The 14019-nt window shown below is 42.1% G+C and overlaps 1 long non-coding RNA gene across 3 annotated transcripts in view; it reads right to left on the reverse strand.

The window, feature by feature from the left end:
• Window positions 1-279: 279 nt before the first annotated feature.
• LOC147021797 (uncharacterized) overlaps window positions 280-14019 on the reverse strand; it is a 41560-nt gene continuing 27820 nt past the window's right edge. For all 3 annotated transcript variants that reach the window (XR_015060939.1, XR_015060938.1, XR_015060937.1), the window contains 4 exons: window positions 10694-10937; window positions 5733-5929; window positions 5443-5527; window positions 280-2088 (listed from right to left, as the gene is read on the reverse strand). This is a non-coding gene — a long non-coding RNA (uncharacterized LOC147021797). The remainder of the gene's footprint in view (window positions 2089-5442; window positions 5528-5732; window positions 5930-10693; window positions 10938-14019) is intronic.

The following is a 14019-nucleotide window of genomic DNA, read 5'->3' on the forward strand; positions in this document are numbered from 1 at the left end:
TGGGAAGAAGGCAGCATGAGAGGGGGGGAAGGCAGCATGAGAGGGAGGGAAGAAGGCAGCATGAGAGGGAGGGAAGAAGGCAGCATGAGAGTAGGGGGTGGGAAGAAGGCAGGATGAGAGGGGGAGGGGGAGAAAGAAGTGAGAGGGGTGGGAAGTGAAGGGAGCAACAGGTGAGACAGCAACAGGAGAGGGAAGTGGAGGTGGGAAGTGGAGGTGGGAAGTGGAGGGGCAGCGTGAGGGGAGGAGGCAGCATGAGGTGGGGGAGAGGCAGCATGAGAGGGAGGGAAGAAGGCAGCATGAAAGGGGGGTAGGAAGAAGGCAGCATGAGAGGGAGGGAAGAAGACAGCATGACAGGAGGGAGGGAGAAGGCAGCATGAGAGGGGGAGGGGGAGAAGGCAGCATGAGGGGGTGGTAAGCAGCGTGAGGATCGGGTCTGATTTGAGGGTAGGGACTCGAGCAGTCTGAGTTGAAAAGGCTATTGTCTCATTTTTAAATACCATTCTTGCCAATTCTAATTGAACAGAATAATGGGAAAAAAAAGGGAATTAAATTAAAAGAAAAATTAGGAACAAGTTCATGTCGATGATGCTTAACACAGCACGTACTCTCTGCTCAACCAAGCAAAGCCATCTCATGTATCTGCTGACCTTTGCTTCGAACACAGCCCTCGAAGCTTCGTTAATCAGAGCATATTCCCACAAATCTTCCTCCATGCGAATGAATTGGATTGTCAGTACGAAAACGATTGATGGTAAATTTTTTTTTTAAAGGCCCAACTGCCTTGCTTGCCTTCCAGGCCAAGTCTGGTCTACACAGAGTGGAACTCCACATTTCATGGTCGATTCTTAAGTGCCTCCATGCAACTTGCTATGGGTTCAGAAGTTTGTTATTAAAAGGGCAGCAGTTTCCACCTTACCCAAACTGGAAAAAATGCTTCCGTTTCATCCGACACTTTATTTCAAGGTTCTCTTCCCTCTTGAGGATCTTCGATGATCTCCTGGATTTATGGTCAGGGTTGCTTTGTAGCCTGTAGTCTTTCACATTTAAGTTGAAAAGAGGGAGAGTAGGGTCCTCCAAGGTGCACTAGTAAATTAACCTGAGCAGCCTTTTGAGGAAATCCATGTATTATCACGTGATGATGAGCTGCTGGGGGTGATAAGGTGGTGGTGGTGGAGGTGGGGGGAGTGGGAGATCAACAATGACTTCATGGTATTTCTTCTCCATACTTGATATGGGGATTGTGAGCACAGTTTAAATTGTCCTGATGAAAGCACTCACTTACGGTCAGCTGATTATTGTCAATATCTCTTTGGAAACCCTTTAACCCATTCCTGTGGGGCATGATGAAAGACTATCCATACTGTTTTTACTGACACTCATATCGCAATGCAGGTGGGACAATTAAATGTCGAAATTTCCACCAATCTTGGAAAGGGGCTGTCCCAAGACATTTGGTAGAATCGCGAACGGACCTAGCATTCATAAGGAGTTGTTATTTTCACTCCGGATAGACAATCCAGATTAACACACTGGTGGGCATGTTGTCAGCAATGTTATAAACGAGTGGAAGGCATCCGTCTCAGTGATGGCACCTGTTTCCAGGCAGCACCATGGGCTGTGCGTGAAGATGAAAACCCAGTCCTTTCCTCGTGATTATCAGCGAGCGTTTTTGTGCAGCATGTGAAGTGCAATTGCCGAATGGGAAGTCAAATCTTGTTTGTACAAAATGCATTTCCGAGTAAATGGAACAGAGGAAGATTTGTCGTCCACATCAACAGATGCCCGTGCACTTCCAATTTCCAGTTACAGTTGCACTTAATCTCGTGCGTAATTGCGTTCCGGCGCAAATTCATTGTATTATATCTGCTGGAAGGGGAAAAGGAATGTTATTTTGGAGCAAATATGAAAAAGCTTTTGTCAGATATGCATTTCTAATTTACATTTTAAAATACATTTCAATAATACAGTGACTGCCAGCATAAAATGGCTCACAATTGTACATTTTCATGCTCACGCACAATCTGCTGTTGTATTTCCATTCTCCGGTATATTTTGCCTCCTATGTATTTGTTTCCATCTGCACTGCCCCTGAAACGAACAAATATGAATGCACGATATAAATTCTTCCCATCCATACTGTCCTCGATCGCAATACATACTTCAACACCTTAACAGAGCACTGCATGTTGGTGATGACAGGTGCAATGCAAGAGGATTGGGGGTGTAATTGGGGAAAGGGTTTCTATTTTTGTTCCAAATTAACATGTGTGGGGAGTGCAACAGGTACAAGGCACATGCAAGATAAGGATGGTTTGTGGATGTGGGGGGAGGGCAGGTGGGTGGTGTTAACAACTTTTTAATGGAAGGAAGGGGAAAGAGAGTGGGAAAGGTGAAGGGAGAGAGGAAGACGAAACTCTGGGAAATCAATGTATACATGCAGGAGCGTGCACTCACTCAGGTGCACGTATCCAACGATACCAAAGCAGACACTCCTTACGGGCATCCTCACCGTTATGCAATCAATATTCCTTATAGCACCTCCACATTCTCACCTGTATATTTTTCTTTTCCCAATTCTCTATTTTCGTTTTTGTCTTTTTCTCAAAGCTGTGTCTTCCTTACCCCACCCCTTCTCCTTCCACCCCACCTCCTTAACCACCAATTCAAATCTTTTTTTTTTACCATTGCCAGGGGAGAGGGTATTGCATCCATTTGTTTGTTTTGTTTCTGTCTGTCTGTCCTTCCACACAAAATGTGTTGACAAAGGCTGCAACACCACTTAGTTGTAGGCAGTGTTACACGTTATCGTTTTTTTAAACCGAGTAACTCTAAAAAATACACACAATTAGAATGTGAGTACAGTACATACATAAAGTACGTACAATTGGCTTGTGAGTAAGTCTAAAAAGGATGCATCATTGACAATGTAAGTACGTCTATAAAGTACGCACTATAAAAATACATCTACATCTATGTGAACTGTATCAATAAAAGACATACAATCAGAACGTGAATCTATACAAAAAAAAAAACCAAAAAGGTTTGTCTGCTGTATAGACATAAACCAACCTCGCCAATGCATCATCTACAAACCATACAAACACACCAGCAAACACCACTCAAAATACACCATACACAAGTCCTGACGAAGGTCTGCAATCTCTGATTGATCGCTCTCATTATTATTTTTTTCTCCATTGTTGATGCAAACCTTTTACCTGATTATTTATCAGATACATACCTAAGTAACATTCACTTCTGTAAATGCAAGGACCTCTTTTGTAAACCTCCCCTCATTTTCTTATACAAAAAGGTTAGTTCCTGGCTGTGCCATAAGCACCACCCATTCTACAGGCCCCACCTTCACCCCTCTTCCGCAGCATCACAAGCACTGCCCATTAACCAGGCCACGTCTTTCGCTTCAGCGGCCCAGAAATGGCCACCATTTTTTTTCGCTCCGCATAGCTCTGAGGCTTTGTCGGCCTCTCGTGTACATTTGAAGACTGATCAACACATTTTCTATCGTTAAATAAAGGTACCATTTTGAGGAAGCAAAGGTACATTTTGATTTCAACTCGTGCAGAGGAAACAAGGTCATGCATGTTCTATTTGGAGTGATCACGACAGGGGTCTATGATATACCATCCAAAGAAGGTACATGCTCATAATACAGAGGGAAGAAAATCGTGTGCTTAAATGAAATTTTTTTTTTTTTGGGGGGGGGTTCATCTGAGTTTTCTAGGTTGAATAGTGTGCAAGTGCAGGATTTATAAACAAACTGTGGCTCACATGTGCATGGTCACGAAATTCACAAATTAGGCCAAATAAAAAAATACCAGTTGATCGTCCCCGCTGCTTCCTTTTTTTGAACCCGCCTCCTTTTTTAATTATTTATTATTTTGTTAAACATCCCCCAAAAATTCATAGATAATAAAATTATATATATATATATATATATATATATATATATATATATATATATATATATATACAGTATGTATAAATAATAATTAAAAATTTTTTTTAATTGCATCCGTGTCCGAAGGAAGAGGTGCAGTAAAGCAGCTGCACCACTTAAAAAGTAGCTCCATGGGGGACTGATGGTTACTTCCCCAACAGGCTGGGTTACTGCCATAACTGTCCTGATGTAAAATAAACAATTACACAAAAAACTAAACAACAAGAAAGAACAAAACAACAAACTAGAAATTAACAAAACCGTGGATTAGAAAGGTTTTCTTCTTCATTTTTGACGGATGGGTGGAAGGAAGGACATACCAAATATTCAAGCGTTTTCACTTCTTAAAAATCTATATCATCCTGCATGACTCTTGCACCATTCTTTGAATGAATCATTTTCCCAATGTCGATATTGAGGTTTTTAGATCCTCGTGGAGGATCTCTAAGTCTTACTCACGTTATTGTTCTTCATCTTCTTCTTGTAGACTTTTTTATTTCACAGCCTACAGTTTTCATCGAAACTTTCTGAAACTTGGCATATATATATATATATATATATATATATATATATATATATATATATATATATATATATATATATATATATATATATATATATATATATATATATATATATATATATACTCTGCGCAGACAGTAACCATCTCCGATTTTGAAAATTCCTCCTAGAAAAAAAAGTTATGACGTCAAAATATCTCCGCTAATGGAAATCGCCTAAAAAAATTATCTCCGAAACTTGGCAAGCTTTTTCAATTCTGTTTGCAGGAATCGAACAGGGCATTAGCAGAGATGAATTACCGCACATATGATACATCACTATGACGACATATCAATTTTTATGACGTCATTCCTATTTTTTGTCATTTTTTGTTTCACAACCCAGAGTTTTCATCGGATCTTCATGAAACTTGCCATGTATATATGCAGAAAGCCCACGCGCAGGCAGTAACCATCTCCGATTTTGGAAATTCTTCCTAGAAAAAACGTTGACGTCATAATATCGCCACTAATGGAAATCGCCGATACCATTATTTCCGAAACTAGGCAAGCTGTTTGAATTTTGTTTGTGGGAATCAAGCCGGGTATTAGCACAGATATTTATCGCAAACCTGATACATCACAATGACGTCATATTCTTTTTTTTATCACGTCATCATTAAGAGGACGAGGATCTAAGCTCATTTGAGCTTGTTTAAAATAGTTTCGACCGAGCCGCAGCGCCGAGAGCTGAACTGTCGCGTTTCATTCACTGCCGCTTTGTAATGGAAGAAAGAAGCCGTCTCCAGTTTACAGGCTTTGATTCACTCTATTGAAGCAGCCACTACAAATATAAACAAGACACATTCATAAGTAATCGAATATGACAAAGCTAGAAGTAAAGTAGTATATTACTCCAATGATTCTCTAAAATCCAACTGTATTGCATTGCAGCTGTGCTCCAATTAGGGCCCAACGTCAAACCTGCTTTTCCACTTCCTCCGGAAACCAAGCTTGCATCACAAAAATCAGCATCTTCTTCTTCAGTTTCATCAAACGCTTTCCGTTTCTGTGCACGATATGCAAGCAATACTGATCTGTGTACATGGTTGCATACGTAAGTTCCATCACTGCTGCTGCTGCAGTAAAATTCAATGCACACTTCCGATTAACATGAAGCAAAATACAACTGGTTTTTAAAACCAGCAAATTGTATGACAAATGTAGAATGCAGACAAATTGCAGAAACATGACAAATCATTTTCATGACTTACGCTTCATTTTTGAAGATGGTTTTCATGTGTTTGAAAATTCGGACAGGAATATCCTGAAGCCGTGGTAGGCAGGAACAGTTCTTGATGGGTCACGCTCGCCATGTGATGTTTTCTCCAATTTTGCAAGTGGGGGGTTGGACCAGGAAGCGCTGGTGAGTCCACATCCCACGTCTGCAAATGTATGTATTGAATGTTTCCTGTAGATCGATATTGAAAGATGGCAGAGCCAATCATTATAATCCCCATAAAGTGTGGGTTTTTTTGTATTATGCTAGACACATTTATTATATAGTCATAATTACCACCTGTTGCTTCGCTGATGAAAATACGAAAGGACAGGGGAGAAAAAGAGGAGGGGGAGAAAGAGAGGAGGGGGAGAAAAAGATGGGGGGGGGGAGAGAGAGAGAGTGGTGGGAGAGAGAGGGGGAGAGAGGGGGAGAGAGAGGGGGGGAGAGAGAGGGGGAGAGTGAGGACGTGTCGGGTAAGAGAGAGAAAGAAAAGAGGGGGAGTGAGGAGGGATGTGGGAGCAAGGAGGGAGGGACAGTGAGGAGGGTTGGGGGAAGGGAAGGCAGATTTACGATGGAGCATTAATTATGATTCAAACCGTCTCATCAAAATTATTCTGCATAGAATAATAGTGAAGATGGAAACAAAATAATGTCTGAAATCTATTTTCGACCAGACATATTATAAATACGGCGCAGAGACAAACACCGCCCGGACATGTTCGGAGATAAACACAGTCCAGACACAAATACTGCCATCCATACTGTGCTCTGATTGTGTACGACTCAGTACGACTGATTGTGGTTGGACACAATCAACATGTGGACATGTCTGGAACCAAGCCGTCTGGACACGTCTTGAGATAAATACTGCCCGGACACAAGCGGAGACAAATACCATCTGGAGATAAACAACACCCGGACACAAACTCCGTCTGGAGACAACCACCACCCAGAGATAAACACTGTCCGGAGATCTCCACAGAGAGGGAGAGGGAGAGGGAGAGGGAGAGGGAGAGGGAGAGGGAGAGGGAGAGGGAGAGGGAGAGGGAGAGGGAGAGGGAGAGAGAGAGAGTTGGGGAGTTAGCAGAGTGGATGTTATTCTTCGTGAAAAAAAACACACAATATATATTAGTGCTTGGCCAATATCGGCAATTTTTCAGGAATCGGCAGGTTGGAGTCAGTCTGTTTACTGACTATAGTACGTCCTGTATACAACCCAAAAACCTTGAGTAGCTTTCACCCTTGTATTGGGAGAATTTCAATAAACAAATTGAAAAAGCAACGTTTCATCATAGACATTTCAAGGAGATGTGCCGCCAATCTTCATGTGTAGGGTGGAAAAAAATTTGCTTCTGTAATTTAGAAAACATGTGAATATGGCAAACAGCTGAGAAATCTGGAGTTATTAAATGCATTTTGCTTTGAAACTCACAAAGAGAAATCATATAACCTTTGTAAAGCACACCGAGTGATATAAAATAACCAATGTAGAATTGCATGTACCTCCCAATCAGGACACAAACTGCACTGCTATTGACTGTATGACACTCAGTAAGTGGCTTAAGAACTCAAGCAAACACTCCAATGGAACACCTGGCTTGACAAGCAATTACCAATTACTGTCGATAAACCCATGCACCGGGAATGACCGAAGCAATGTCTGAATTGGACAAATGAACACTTTTTTTTTTTAGCAGTGGGAACTGCTGCTAAGTTAAATTCCAGAGCGTAAATTTTGAAATTCGGCTGAGTTTAAGAGATTCTCGAGGTTATGGTATGTACAGAAATGAAATAAAGCCACAAACGCTGGCATCTCCAGGCGTTTATTAGCATTCCAATGTATCCAGCGATTCATTTGCTATGATGAACAGGCATTCAATAATATGAGTGAGTAAAGTGAAAAAAACAACACTGAGATGGGGAGGAAAAAAAGAGGGAGTGAGAGAGAGAGAGAGAGAGTGTGAGAGAGAGAGAGAGAGAGAGAGAGAGAGAGAGAGAGAGAGAGAGAGAGAGAGAGAGAGAGAGAGAGAGAGAGAGAGAGAGAGAAAGAGAGAGAGAGAGAGAGAGGTGGGGAAAGAGAGAGGAGATAGAGGGAGACAGAGTGAGAAAGTGGCAGGGGGGGGGGTTTGGAAGGCAGTGAGAGGTGAGAGGAAGGGAAGGCAGACATGTGGTGGGGGGGTCAATTACAATTCATACTGTCTCATAAAAATGATTCTGCATGGAATAATAGTGAAGAGGCAAACAAAATAATGTCTGAAATCCATTTTCTACCGGTCATACTATCAAAACCACCCAGAGACAATCACCGCCTGGACACATCTGGAGACAAACACTGCTTGGACGTGTCCGGAGGCAAACTTCCATCAGGACATGTCCGGAGACAAACCCCACCTGTACATAAACACTGCCCGGATACGTTCGGAAACAAACACAACTCTGACATAAATACTGCCCGGACACATCCGGAGCCAAGCTGTCTGGAGCCAAACACCACCTGGACGAGTCCGGAGATAAACTCCCGTAAAGGACATAAACACCGCCCGGACACGTTTGGAGACAACCACTGCCCGGATTCGTCCTGAGTCAAGCTGTCCGGAGACAAACACTGCTTTGACACGTCCACAGACAAACTCCCATCAGACATAAACACTACCAGGACACGTCCGGAGACAAATTCAAATCCGGACATGTCCACAGACAAACTCCCATCCAGACACGTCCAGTGACAAACTCCGCCCGGACATAACCACATTCCAGACACAACGACCGGCCGGATATGTCGAGAGGGAGAGGGAGGGGGAGAGGGAGCGACAGAGTGAGGTGCAGGGTAGGGGAGTAATCAGAGAGAATATGTTTTGCTTTGTGAACATACACACACACACACACACACACACACACACACACACACACACACACACACACACACACACACACACACACACACACACACACACACACACACACACACACACACACACACACGCTTGGCCGATATTGGCAATTTTTCGGGAATTGGCAGGTTGAAATCAGTGTGATTACCGACTACAGTACATACTGCATCCAACCCAAAAACCTTGGGTAGCTTTCACCGAAATAAAATGTTGCATTCATATTTATATCGACATTTTAGTGATATGTTCACAAACTTTATTCTTTATAAACAGCTGTGTGTGACGGGTGGAAAAATATTTTGGCTCAGTAATTTAGAAATCACGTTAATTCCAGCAAACGGCTCGGAAATCAGAAACTCACAAAGAGAAACATTTAACCTTTGTAAAGCAAATCTGATAACCAAGTGCTTCAGAAACAGGCGCGAGGACAAAGGAAAACCTGATAAAACCTCCATAAGATATGGGATGAAACTTTGCCACCAGGGCCCGTAACAGGCACGGAATGTCCACACACCAACAGAGAGTCCGTGCAGATCCAAATCTACCCAAATGTACCATGTCCGTGTGTGCTGTATACATACCTCGACCTTATAGTAACTGTCAACTGCACATCCGAATCAGGACATGAACTGTGCTGTATTGCTCGGTAGGTGGCTTAAGCACTCAATCAAGCACTCCAACAGAACGCCTAGCTTGGAAAGCAATTACTAATTGCTGTCGATCCAACTATGCACCCAGAAACACCCGTGCAATAGCCAAATTGGACAAATCAATGCTTTTTTGGAGTCGGAACTGCTGATATTTTCAAATCTGGAGCTTAAATTTTGTAACAATGGTTAGTTTAAGAGATTCTCTTGGTTATTCATATTCACAAATTAAATAAAGCCACAAACACTGGCGTCTCCAGGCATTTATAAGCATAGCAATGTATCCAGCGATTCGTAGCTTTGATGAACAGGCATTCGATAATATGAGTGAGGAAAGTGGAAAAAAAAACTTTGTTCTTAAGAAATCGTTGCAGTCTCTTCCAAGTCAAAGCATGGTTGAGTAGGTCAAAAAAACATGATAGCTTCAGACCCGAGAGGTTACCCAGGAAACGCCTCAAGATCCCAGACAGCGAGATATCCGAGGATCATCTGATGAAAGATACAATTAAATAAGGCCATTAATTATCTTCAAAAGGTGTTTTAATGAACCCAAACACCCAATTTTCACTCTTGCACTTGGAGTTTTCTTAGTATGCTTGCAAAGTTTCAGGCTGCTAGGTTTTATGGTTTTGGAGTTATGGAGGAGACACACACACACACACACACACACACACACACACACACACACACACACACACACACACACACACACACACACACACACACACACACACACACACACACACACACACACACACTGCCTTTTATAGTATAGATTATATACAGACAGTTTTGAAACGTACATGTCTACTTTCGTACACTCAACATCACCTTGGAGTTTGTGTACATTTTAAAAACTAAAACGATGCATTGAAAACTAAACACGGTACGTTTTAATGACAACAAAAATAGTCATGATTAATATTTGGTCTTTAACTTAAAAAATAACTGTCCTTTTTTTTCAGCTTTGTCTCTGTCTCTCTCTGTATTCCCATTTCCAGCTTCTTCTTTTTTCATATGCATTACATGGCTGTGTATCACAATATTTGCTGGGGGTGCATATGTGCTGCTGATGCAGTGCCCCCTATAGGTTCGAGCAGGAATTTGTAATTTGTTCACGTTGCAGGCGACAGCTCGCCTATTCTTTGCAAAAGACACTGTGGGATCTTTAATGTCAACCAACTAATGCTGGCAGATGGGAGGACCAGTTTAACGTCCATCTAAGGGATGGCACACACATTGATGAATCACCCTGCCTGCAAAACACCAGGAATACTGTTTATAGCTGGGTTGAGATTCAAACCCAGGCCAGCCAGCTCAGAGACGAGTGTGCACACCCTATGGCCTCGACTATTCTGCCAGCCTCCATTACCAGTTTATACTTATTTCCAAAATTAACCCAAAATCTAAATTACCTTCCACGCACACAGATGTCCAATGACAAGACGTATGGAAGAAACAGTTCACCTTCTCCGGTGCCACCACACACCCAAATGTCGTCTGACCGGTGAACCCTTCACATGAAGCAACATGCACAGAGCAAAACAGAGGCATGAACGGTGCTCCACCCAAGGGTTAGGAGGGGGGATGGCATGGGTGGGATGATTCACAGATGTCCATTCCTGTTTGGCTTGATGGTTCGTAAAAGGCCCCACATACCTGCAAGTCAGAAAGCAAAATGCCAATTGTAACAGCTGATTCCTTCAGGCATTCTGCCCTTTTCTAGCCCATTTGTTCATGCATGAAGGTCTCCATCATCATTATCATCATCATCATCATCATCATCATCATGCCAGACAAGCCAAGCTGTTGAAGGAGAAAATGTTCTGACGTTTTTTTTTTTTTTTCCTGTGAAAGGTGCAGGCACAGTGAAGCCTTACACATCAAAGTTATTATGATGGTGTTTCAAGGACAGAAGGTGATTTTTACTCTTCAAAGGAACACTCCATCAAAGACGGTGTGCTCATGCTGATGTGGGTGGGCAAAGATTGACACATTTATTTCCACTTTTCATAACCATGGCTGTATTTATCATTCTTAGCATAATGCTTTCAGGCATAAGAGGAATGTTTGAGATTTTTGATAATGAAACCTGGAGTTTCCTTTTTTATGCACCTTGTGACATGATTGATGACAACCAGAAAGTGCATTTCCATTATTTATTTCGGCAAATGTCAGAGCTCGCAGGATAGCTTAAACGCTCGTGCACTCGTCAATGAGCTGTCCAGCCAGGGTTCAAATATCGACCCTTTCGCATGTAAATAAACTGTCATGCTGGTGTTTTGCATGCAAGTCGATCCATCAGTGTATGCACCATGCCATCCATCGGATGTACATTAAGCCGGAGGGCCTGTCTGTCGGCGACGGTCGTTGGTGGACGTGAATGTTCTCATGACCTGGGGGATCTGTGTCATACAGCATCCCCATTCCACTGATAGGCAGACAGCAGGTGCGTCACCCTCTGCTGATCTTTCAATGATTTGATGCTGCTCTGATGTTCATGTTGTTCAATCCTGGAAAATCTCTCACCCTGTCGTTCTGGAAAGGTCGGCGAATGAACCCACCGATGTAGTTCCATGGTTATCATTGAAAGCGGTTGTGTCTAAGTCTAATGAATATCTCAACCTCACCATCAACCATGACCACCTGGGCCGCCTATCTCTCCACATGTATTTCACGAAGTGAAGGCGAGCTATCGCCGACACCCTGAACAAATTACAAATTTCTGCTTAAATAATCTGAAGTCGAATGTCAGGCCTTGACTGCTAGTTAATGAAAGGCTTGGGCCAAAAACCTTCCCGGGCCAACCCAACAAGAATGTGGGAATATTCGGATGCCATCCCATCCTAGGCCACCTTCCTGAAGCATCTGATGGACAATTCCACAAAATCAGACATGGCCTTGAAAATTGAAATGTGATAATTTAATTAATTACTTTTTTATGGTATGTACCCGAAAGTACCTTCAACAAACATTAGATTATCATTCCTAGTGGAAGTTTTTGAGAAATTGGGATTCAACGTGAAAAGATGTTTTGACTGACAAACAACTCAACAAGCTCAAATGAGCTAAGATCCTCGTCTTATCCTGTTACTGCATTTATCTGAATGTTACTGCATTTATCCTGAGTACGAACAAATGCAGAAATCTTTAATCCGACACTTCCAGAGCGTGCATGGTGGCAATACCAGAAATTGGCTTGGCATTATCAAACACAATCTTCAGGTCAAGACTATTGCTTCTCTGTTCAACTTCAGATTGTGGTAGCTCAACTCCAGATGCTGTCCTCTTTTGTTGTAGATTAACTTGTGTTCAATGCACACATCACATACCATATACAACTTTCATGCAGCCACATGAAAAAAACTGTGCTTCTAAGTTGAAGGAAAACATAGCTACTGCAACCTGGTGTTGGCTTCGCGGTTTGGACAGTGGCTTGGGACGAGTCCTGAGTTTGAGCCCCGTTTACCACTGAACTAACACCAGGGGGTTGACTCAGACTGTCATCCTTCCAAGGTCGGTAAAATGAGCACCAGTATACTGGTAATAGGGGCACTGCATCAGCAGCGTAGCTGTGCCCCTAACCAACGATGCAACCACCAGCGAAAAACGCAGCATACCATGGGAACGTAGTTACTCAAGTTACATGCCGGTTACTCATGTTACCTTTTTTATTCATTGTTTTCTTAATAATGCATGCACGAATATCAATAAAACACTTGTATTTGCATGAAGGGTCCTGAGAAGGAAATAATTTTAATTGCCTGAATTAACCTAAAAATAAAACTTGGTCTGAGAAAATGAATGTACGTTTTTGGTTACGTTACATGACTCAAACAGGTATGAGATCACACAATCAGATGTTCAACATGACCATGCATCACTAAAATGCAATTTGTTTTCGTGTTAGAGTAACATACATTCTGAAAATACATATAAGAGAGACTATTGCTTATTGATGGATGAATAGGACAGGACTAAACTTTGTCAATTTTTAGATCCTCATGGAGGATGTCTAAGTCTTACTCACGTTGTTGTTCTTCATCTCCTTCTTGTGGACATTTTTGTTTCACAGCCTACAGTTTTCATCGAAACTTCCTCAAACTTGGCGTGTATATGTAAAAATACCCTGCGCAGACAGTAACGATCTCCGATTTTGAAAATTCCTCCGAGAAAAATAGTTATGACGTCAAAATATCTCCGCTGATGGAAATCGCCTAAAAAATGAGCTCCGAAACTCGGCATGCTTTTTAAATTCTGTTTGCTGGAATCGAACAGGGCATTAGCAGAGATGAATTACCGCACATATGATACATCATTATGACGTAATTCCTATTTTTTGACATTTTGGGTTTCACAACCCAGAGTTTTCATCGGATCTTCGTGAAACTTGCCATGTATATGCAGAAAGCCCACGTGCAGGCAGTAACCATCTCCGATTTTGGAAATTCTTCTGAGAAAAAACGTTGACTTCATAATATCGCCGCTAATGGAAATCGCCTATACCATTATCTCTGAAACAAGGCAAGCTTTTTGAATTCTGTTTGCGGGAATCGAACATCGCATTAGCAGAGATGAATTACCGCACATATGATACATCATTATGACGTGATATCAATTTTTATGACGTCGTTGGTATTTTTTGACATTTTTTCTTTCACAACCCAGAGTTTTCATCGGATCTTCGTGAAACTTGCCATGTATATGCAGGAAGCCCACGCGCAGGCAGTAACCATCTCCA

The sequence above is a fragment of the Eptatretus burgeri genome, chromosome 8 (assembly GCF_056783735.1).
Source record: "Eptatretus burgeri isolate ZD-2024b chromosome 8, Ebu_testis_v1, whole genome shotgun sequence".
NCBI classification, from domain to species: domain Eukaryota; kingdom Metazoa; phylum Chordata; class Myxini; order Myxiniformes; family Myxinidae; genus Eptatretus; species Eptatretus burgeri.